This window comes from Chiloscyllium plagiosum, chromosome 37 (assembly GCF_004010195.1).
Source record: "Chiloscyllium plagiosum isolate BGI_BamShark_2017 chromosome 37, ASM401019v2, whole genome shotgun sequence".
NCBI classification, from domain to species: domain Eukaryota; kingdom Metazoa; phylum Chordata; class Chondrichthyes; order Orectolobiformes; family Hemiscylliidae; genus Chiloscyllium; species Chiloscyllium plagiosum.
Genome location: NC_057746.1, coordinates 20,345,960 through 20,355,752, shown reverse-complemented (window position 1 = coordinate 20,355,752; position 9,793 = coordinate 20,345,960).

Genomic DNA, 9,793 nt, shown 5'->3' with positions numbered 1-9,793 from the left:
CCCTGTCCCTGTCCCAGTCTCTATCTCTATCTCAGTCCCTCTCCCTCAGTCCCAGTCTCTGTCTCCCTCTGCCCCTCCCCCCCCCTCTGTCTGTGACGCTCGAGCCCCGGCTGCGTTGCTGCCAACGTCGACCGCCGTCACCCGGATATCGCGAGCGGGAAGGGGCGGGGCCCTCAGGGAGGGTTAACGAGCGCGGGGGCCGCTCTGCCCCTGCGGAGGGGGTCAGAGGTCAGCTGTGGCCCGGCCTGGTCGCCGGGGCAACGGCTCTCACCGCCCCGCCCCGCCCCCTCCCCTCCCCCACCCGCCTGCAGCGCGCGTGCGCGCCGCGCTCCGCCCGGTCAGACCCAGAGGACAGCATGGGACACTTACATTTGTCTAGCGCCTGTCTCCATCGCCGGGAAGTAGACAGCTGCTGTTGGTTGGGGCGGGGAAAGAAAAAAAAAGGAGCCAATTTTAACCAACGAGAAGCGACCCCTTCGGCCCTGCCCCTCCCCCCCCCCAAAACCTTGAATAAGTTCAGTGGCGCATCTGATTTTAATTTCAACTCCCCACAATCCATTTAAACTTTCATCCCTTTGGTCGCCAATGTGGGAACAGCAATAATAATTCTCGATAATCTGCCCTCCTGATGTTGATTTGAAGGACAAGACAGCAAGGATCTTTAGAGCAGAAGAAATAGGAGCAGGAATATGCCACTCAGCCCATCCAGTCTGCTCTGCCATTCAATAGGATCATGGTTGATCTGATATTGCTCACCTTCACACTTTGCCACCCTTTCCCCCGTAACTCTTGATTCCTCTATTGATCAAGAATATACCCGCCTCAGCCTTAAATATACACAATGACTCTTCCCCCATAGCTGTCTCTGTGGCAAGGAGTTCCAAAGACTCTCAACCCTCTGAGAGAAGAAATCTCAGACTTAAATTGGCACCCCTTCACTCTGACACTATGCCTTCTGGTGCTAGATTTTTCCATAAGGGGACACACCGTTTCAGAATTTACACTGTCAAGCTCCTTAAGATCACACCCCTGCCCATCTTCAAGAAAGTGCCATGGAGCCTTTTGCTTTCATCGCTAAGCAGTTGGTGGGAGTTTCCTCTGACAGATGGCACCTCTGTCAAAACAGTGCTCCCCCTCCAGTTCTGATCTGGACCATTTGCCTTGACTTTCGTGCCCTGGATCGAGACTTGAACCCACAACTCTTGTGACTGATATGCAGGAGTGGAAGTAAATCTGCACTCTGTTGAGTTTCTGCCCGGTTAGACTTGGACACTACACCATAAAACTAGCAGAGAAAGTTATGCAAGTGCAATATATATCTGGTGCAAATTACGTTTCAGTGAAATTTTTCACTCGCATTGAAAATAATTGGGCTCAAAACTGTCATCACCAAAACCCTCAGATTGAATTGACCACCATGGTAAGTTTGTTCTGGTTTCTCATTAAGGAGGCTCTAAAAATTAAGCTGGATTTTTTGGGAGGAAAAGACACATTTTAGAAGTTTATCAACAAATATTTTTATTAAATTTACTAAGAAATTGAGAATTGTATGCAAATGTAACTAGCAAGTGGTTGCATGTACATCTTAAATATCATAGTCCGCAATTTAAAGTCCGGGAGATTAGTACCATGGATTTTTTTCCCTGCGTATCATCTGTAATGGCTTCCCTGCCTATCTGTGTCTTAGAATTTACTCTCAGCCTTCCCTCAGTTTTCATCAGCCATGGGCAGATGAGTGTCAACCACATTTCTGTGGGTCTGGAGTCACATATAGGTCAGACAGATTCCAACCCTAAAGGACATGAGTGAAGCAAATGTGTTTTTGCTCAGTGAGATCATTCAAAAGCACAGCGCTCTCGTTTTCACATGCACTCTGATGACTTGTAACTCTTCCTCACCTCCACCATCCATCTCAGCGCCTCCAGTGCTTTAATCATCAGGTTGTTAATGTGTGGCAGCCAGTATCTAAATGAGCAGAAATAAGCTCCCAATTACATATTGCGCAAACTGAAGTAATTGACTCTGTTCTCTTGCCCCTAACTCCGTCTCTTCCTCCTCGGCCGCTGCTCGAGGCTGGGCCAGACTGTGTGCAGCATTGGTATCACATTTGACTTCGGGATGTGCTTTTGATGCCATTCTCATGCCAACACCAAGACCATTTTAACATCATCTGACCCCTGCCTCGGGTGTTTTACTGTGGAAACCCTCAAACTTGTGCATCAGTTACCTCTAGGACTTCAGTACTCTGACATGCTCTTGGCCTGCCTCCCCCTCTCTATCCTGTGTAAATGTGAGGCCATCCAAAACTCAGTTGCCCATGTTGCAAATCATGTCAAGACCCATTCACCTATCACGCTTGTTGCAGGCTGTACTGGTTAAACCAATCATTGATTGGAAGATTCCCCACCCTCTATTTCAAATCCCTCCATGGCTTCACCTCTCCTTCTGTCCATAATCTCCACTGGCCCCCGCGTCTACATTCACCTAATTCCCAGTCTCTTGATTTTAATCACTTCACCTTTGGCGATCGTGTATTCAACTGTCTCAGCCTAAGTGTAAGACCATAAGACATAGGAGCAGAAATTAGGTCATTCGGCCCATTGAGTCCAGTTTGCCATTCGATCATGGCTGATAGGTTTTTCAACTCCATTTTCCCGCTTTCTCCCCGTAAACTTTGACCCCCTTTGCAATCAAGAGCCGGTCTATCTCTGTTTTAAATATACTCAATGACCTGGCCTCCACAGCCTTCCCCATGGATTCCCCACTCTCTGGCTGAAGACGTTTACCCTTATCTCCATTCTAAAGGATCTTCCCTTTACTCTAAGGCTGTGCCCTCGGGTTTCCATCTCTCCCACCAATGGAAACGCCTTCCCAATGTCCACTCTGTCCAGGCCGTTCAGTATTCTGAAAGTTTCAATCCAATTCCCCCCCCATCCTTCTAAACTCTGGAATCCAACTCCCTAAATCTCTCTAACTCACTGTCACTCTTTTAACCTTCTTCTTAAAATGTGATTCTTTAACCAAGATATTAGCAGTGTGCCCTAGTATCTATTGTTACATGGCTCAGTGTCAAATTTTGATTTGTGAACAAAAGAACATCAGAAACAGGATCAGGAATAGTCATTCAGCTCTCTGTAACTGCTCATGACTGATCTGACCACAAGTCCACTTTTCTGTTTGTGTCCCTGAACCTCTGACTCCTACCTGGTGCGGCCGCACTTGGAGTATTCTGTACACTTCAGGTCACCACATTATAGGGAGGATGTGGAAACTTTGGAAAGGGTGCAGGGGAGGTTTACTAGGATGTTGCCTGGTCTGGAGGCAAGGTCTTACGAGGAAAGGCTGAGGGACTTGAGGCTGTTTTTGTTAGAGAGAAGAAGGTTGAGAGGCAACTTAATAGAGACATATAAGATAATCAGAGGGTTAGATAGGGTGGATAGGGAGAACCTTTTTCCTCGGATGGTGACGGCGAGCACGAGAGGACATAGCTTTAAATTGAGGGGTGATAGATATAGGACAGATGTCAGAGGTAGTTTCTTTACTCAGAGAGTAGTAGGGGTGTGGAACGTACTGCCTGCAACCAGTAGTAGACTCGCCAACTTTAAGGGCATTTAAATGGTCATTGGATAGGCATATGGACGAGAATAGAATAGTGTAGGATAGATGGGCTTCAGATTGGTTCCACAGGTCAGTGCAACATGGAGGGCCAAAGGGCCTGTACTGCGCTTTAATGTTCTATGTTCTATCAAAATTCTGTCTAACTTGGCCTTCAGCACATTGAATGACCAGCCTCCCCTGCTCTTTCGAGGACTGAATTCCAAAAACCCCTCTGAGTGAAGACATTCCTACCCATCTCCATCTTAAATAGGAAACTTCTTATTTTTAAACACTTCCCCTGAGTTTTAGGTGATTCAGGAACCATTCTCTCGACATCAACCTTGTCAAATCCTGCCCCAGAATCTTGTCTTTTGATTAGATTCTGCTAAACTGCAATGAGAACAGGACTAATCTGCTCAACCTTTCCTCAGTGTAAATCCCTTCGTCCCAGGCACCTTGTCTGACCTCTTTATTTCAAAAATATACTTTGTTCATAAATTATCTACCAGTAAAATAACAAATAAAAAACAAGGTTTGTGCAGACTCGACCGAAAATACAGTGGAATTTTGACATTCCTCGTTACAGTTTCAATGAAAGGGCATTTTCTAATCGTGAGAGGAAACTATTTACATTTCTTCAAGGCAAGTGATGGGGTCTTAGTTCTTAACAGACCCTGGTTATATTTTGACAGGAAGACCCCAGACGGTGGTCTTTCCCCACCGCGCCTTGGCGGCAGCTGCCCCAGGCTTTAGCGCATCCCTCAGCGCGTATGCCTGGACCTTGAAATGCGCCAGTCTGCAGCACTCAGTCAGTGTCAATTCCTCGCTCTGAAAAACCGACATGTTTCGGGCAGACCAAAGAGCGTCTTTCACCGAGGTGACGGTCCTCCAGGCGCAGTCGATGTTTGTCTCGGTGTGCGTCCCAGGGAACAGGCCATGAGCACAGATCTGCTCGACACAAATCACTGCACCTTCCTCCAGACTCCCTTTACAAAGGCACACTCCAGAGGGAGATGTGTAACAGCAGTCTCTACCTGTCCCCACACCCCTACGAGGGCAGCGAGCGGTGGTGCAGACTGTCCGGGCTTACATGAAGGATCTGACGGGCACCACCAGCCGATCGGTGTCTTGGTACTTGTTGGAGAGTTCTGGTGGTGAGGCATTCTGCTGAGTGACTTTGTCAGTGTGCTCAGGGAACCAGACGACAGGATCCACCCTCTCCTTATCCCTCAGGGTCTCGAGGGCGTTACGTGCTGACCACTTCCTGATGGACCTGTGATCAAAGGTAATTTTCTTTGTAAATTTCTCCACGAAGGACAGGAGGTACGGAACGGTCCAACTACTCGGAGCGTTCCGCAGCAGCGAGGCCAGGCCCATCCTTCCCAACCCCGGGGATGGCCTCAGTGACTGCAGTGGCGCAGTTTCAGGGAATGGGCCAGATCTGCGCCACATGCGGCATCACTGAGTGTGCCTTACGCCTGATGACCAGCTTCTTACCCGCAAAGCAGAGGGTGCCTTGCTCCCAAACGCCCAGTTTCTGCCTCAACTTGGCGATGCGCTTCTCCCAAGATTTAGCACACCCCCTGGCCCCCTTGAACCATATTTCCAGCACGTTCAGATAATCTGTCCTGATGGTGAAGGGGATAAAGGATCAGTCGGCACAGATCCCAAAGAACATGACCTCGCTCTTGCCTCAGTTCACCTTGGCACCCGAGGCCAGTTCGAGCTGGTCACAAATGCACATGAGTCTGCGCACAGACAGCGGATCTGAGCAGAAAATGGCGACGTCATCCATGTACAGGGAGGCCTTAACCTGCAGGCCCCCGCTGCCAGGAATAGTCACCCCTCTCAGGCTCGCATCCTTCCTGATGGACTCGGCAAATGGCTCTATACAGCACACAAACAAGGCAGGAGAGAGAGGGCAGCCCTGCCTGACTCCAGATCTGACTGGGAAGCTATCTGATTCCCACCCGTTGATTGAGACTGCACTGACAATGTTGGTGTTGAGCAGTCTGATCCAATTGGCGATTCCCTCCCCGAAGCCCGTTTTGGAGAGAACATCCCTCATGTCGGTGTGTGATATCTTGTCAAAGGCTTTCTCCTGGTCCAGGCTGATCAGGCAGGTGTCCAACCCTCTGTCCTGCACGTAGGCGATCGTATCCCTGAGGAGTGCAAGACTCTCAGCGATCTTCCTGCCCGGTACAGCACAGGTTTGGTCAGGGTGAATCACCGACCCCAGAGCAGACCTGACCCGGTTGGCGATGATCTCAGGCAGGGTTTTGTAATCAACATTCAGCAGTGAAATTGGCCACCAATTTCTTATCTCCTTGCTCTCTCCCTTCCGCTGGTAGGTAAGGATGATGATACCCTTCCATGGATGTGCATATGCTACCGGCTAAATGCCTACTTTCCTGAGCCACTTTCATTGTCCGTCTGTAACTCTTTAAGTGAGGAGAACAAAACTGTACACAATATTCCAGGTGCAGTCACACCAACGCCCTGTACAGCAGCAGCAACATTTCCCCACTTTTATACTCTGTAAAGGCTAGCATTGCATTTGTCTTCCTAAATAGTTGATGTGCTCGTGAGGTAGGCTTATTGTGTTTAATATACAAGAACTTTCAGGCACTTCTTGAATGGAGGTGGGGTCATTTGTTACTTTAGGGTAAGGGTACATTGATTCTTGGTGCTTGGGGAAATCAGAGGTAGCTGAATAAGTCAACGCACAATCAGATCAGGCACAGCGTCATATTGGATGGCAGAGGAGCCTTGTAGGGCTGATTGGCCCACCTCTGCTCCTAGTTTGAATGTTGGTTTGTTCGTAAATTATATTCTGCTCTTCTGTTCTTTCTACCAAAGTAGACAACTCACGTTTTCCCACAATTTGCTCCCTCTGCTATTATTTTACCCATTGATCTAGCCCTTCAATATCCCTTTTGCATTATCCTTACAACTTGCTTTCCGACCCGCTCTCTACCATCAGCCATTTTGCCCACAACACACTTGCTCTTCTCATCAAAGTCATGAACCTTGACTCTAAGCCCCTCAAGTGGGATCCCTGTTGCAGCTCTTCATTGAGTTTGTCAACTTGAAAGTGGTCCATTTAGCCCAGCTCTCAGCCTCCTGTCAGTCAGCCGATCTTGTATCTGTGCTAATATACCACCCGCAATACCGTGAGCGCTTAGCTTCTTCATTAATCTTCTATGTGGCATCTTATCAAATGCCTTTTGGAAATCCAAATGCACTCCATCTACTGGTTACTCTTTATCTATCATCATCATCATCATCATTGGCGGTCCCTTACAGACAAGGATGCCTCTTCCACTCTCAGGGTCAGTCCAAAGTAAAGACCAATGGGCCTACTGCAGGCTCTGTAACTCCTTGGGGCAGAAGGTAGTCATGGGAAGGGGGGATGGGGCATTGGTGTGGCAGCGTGCTCCTTTCCCTGTTTGCTTCCAGCTTCTACTTTATCCCAATGGCAAGTCTCAAGGTACTCAACATGGAAGGATGTTGTGAAACCTGAAAGGGTTCAGAAAAGATTTACAAGGATGTTGCCAGGGTTGGAGGGTTTGAGCTACAGGGAGAGGCTGAACAGGCTGGGGCTGTTTTCCCTGGAGCGTCGGAGGCTGAGGGGTGACCGTATAGAGGTTTATAAAATCATGAGGGGCATGGACAGGATAAATGGACAAAGACTTTTCCCTGAGGTGGGGGAGTCCAGAACTAAAGGGCATAGGTTCAGGGTGAGAGGGGAAAGATATAAAAGAGACCTAAGGGGCAACGTTTTCTCACAGCGGATGGTACGTGTGTGGAATGAGCTGCCAGAGGAGGTTGTGGAGGTTGGTACAATTACAGCATTTAAAAGACATCTGGATGGGTATATGAATAGGAAGGGTTTGGAGGGATATGGGCCAAGGGCTGGCAAATGGGACTAGATTAGGTTAGAATATCTAGTTGGGGGTAGTTGGGCTGAAGGGTCTGTTTCTGTGTTGTACATCTCTATGACACTATGACCTTCCCGGACTCTCCTCCCCCACTTTGGGACAGTCTCGGGCCAGTGATTCCCAGGTCCCTGTGGGGAATGCCGCACCTCCGCAGTGAGGCCTTGTGGGTATCCCTGAAGGGCTTCCTCTGTCCCATCTGGGGCTGGCCTGCCGTTTCGGAGCTGGGAGTGGGGCAGCTGCTCGGAGAGTCTGTGTCAGTCACACAGGCGGTGGGCCCAGCCCCTCGCAGCCGACTGAGGGGGGGTTGAGGGAGGGTCAGTGCCTCGATGCTGGGGATGTTGGTCGAGGACGCTGGAGTTGGTGCGTCTGTCTTCCCAATAGATTGACAGGTTCCTGCGCTGGCAGTGTTGCTGGGTCAGCTCCAGTGCTCTGATGTGTCTGCTATAGGCAATCCACAGCCATCTAGGACAGCAGGAATGACCACAGCTCTGTAAACCTATATTGCTTGTTACAGCCTCAAAGAACTCCCGTAAGTTTGTCAAACATGATATCTTCTCCATTCACCCATATTAACGTGCCTGACTCTTCTAATTTTCCACATGTCCTGCTGCTATTTCCTCATTAATGGATTGCAGGCTTTTTTTTTTCCCAGTGGCAGACTTAGCAGTTTTCCAACGTACTGGAACTTCTGTAGAATCCATGGAATTTTGCAACCAAAGCACCTCTTTGCATCTGCTTCTTACAGACGTACAGCACAGAAACAGACCCTTCGGTCCAACTTGTCCATGCCGACCAGATATCCTTAATTAGTCTAGTCCCATTTGCCAGCACTTGATCCATACCCCTTTAAACCCTTCCTATTCATGTACCCATCCAGATGCCTTTTAAATGTTTTTACCAGCCTCCACCACCTCGTCTGGCAGCTCATTCCGCCCTCTGTGGGGAGAAAATTGCCCCTTGAGTCCCTTTTATATCTTTCCCCTCTCACCCTAAACCTATGCCCTCTAGTTCTGGACTCCCCGACCCCAGGGAAAAGACCTTGTCTATTTACCCTATCCATGCCCCTCATGATTTTGTAAACCTCTATATGGTCACCCCTGAGCCTCCGACGCTCCAGGGAAAACAGCCCTCGGGCACAGCTATGGAAATGTAAGCCTCCCCCTTTGCTCTAAGTCTCACAGGGTCCTGGGTCTCACTCCAAGGCTAGCACAGAGAGAGAGGGAGACCACTGCACTATCACAGCCTCTTTTCCCCAATGAGACTTTAAAGTTGCCGCCCTTATGTGCTGCCTCGTTGAGGATGGAAGTGGTACTGTTAATCCCCAAACCTAGGTCACGTTCTGGGGACCCGGGTTCAAATCCTGGCATGGCAGGTGCTGGAATTTCAATTCAATAAACATCTGGAATTAAGAGTCTAACCGTGAATCCATTGCCAACTGTCGGGAAAAACCCATCTGGTTCAATCATGTCCTTCAGGGAAGGAAATTGCAGTCCTTACCTGGTCTGGCCTACATGTGACTCCAGACCTACTCTTAATTCTACCTGAGGGAAAATGCTGGCTGGTTTTCATTGCACAGCTAACATCAGAGAAACAGATTACTCCCCCTCCCACCCCAATCATTGTCACTCTACTGTCTGTGGGGTTTTATCTCGTGGGGCAAGGGTTGCGGAGGTGTTGGGGTATGGGATCTTGCCTGCTGACAAGAGGCCCCCAGGCTTGCTAAGGCCTGCAGACTCACTTGTCACTCAGGCAGCAGTGAGGCAGTGGTGTTCTGTTCCCTTCAGCTGAGACTCTGTGGACAGACATCCCTCTTAGCTGAGAGCTCCCAGCCGACTGGAGGCTGGCAACTCCTGTGCTCAGTGGTGACACTGAGGCAGTCTTAGCTGCTGCAGAAAGACCAGCCCCCAACACACACACACACACACACACACACACACACTCCTTCTGTCTCACACACACACACACACACACACTCCTTCTGTCTCACACACATGCACCCACAGACACACACACACACTCTCTCACAAATGCACACAGAGACACACACATACGGACACACACTCTAACATGCACACATACACATACTCATACACACACACACTCTCACAAGTGCACACACACAGACACACACTCTAACATGCACACGTATATATACACACACACACATACAAACACACACACACATCCCCCTGTCTCTCTCTCACACACACACACACACACTCCCTCTGTCTCTCTCTCACACACACACACACTCC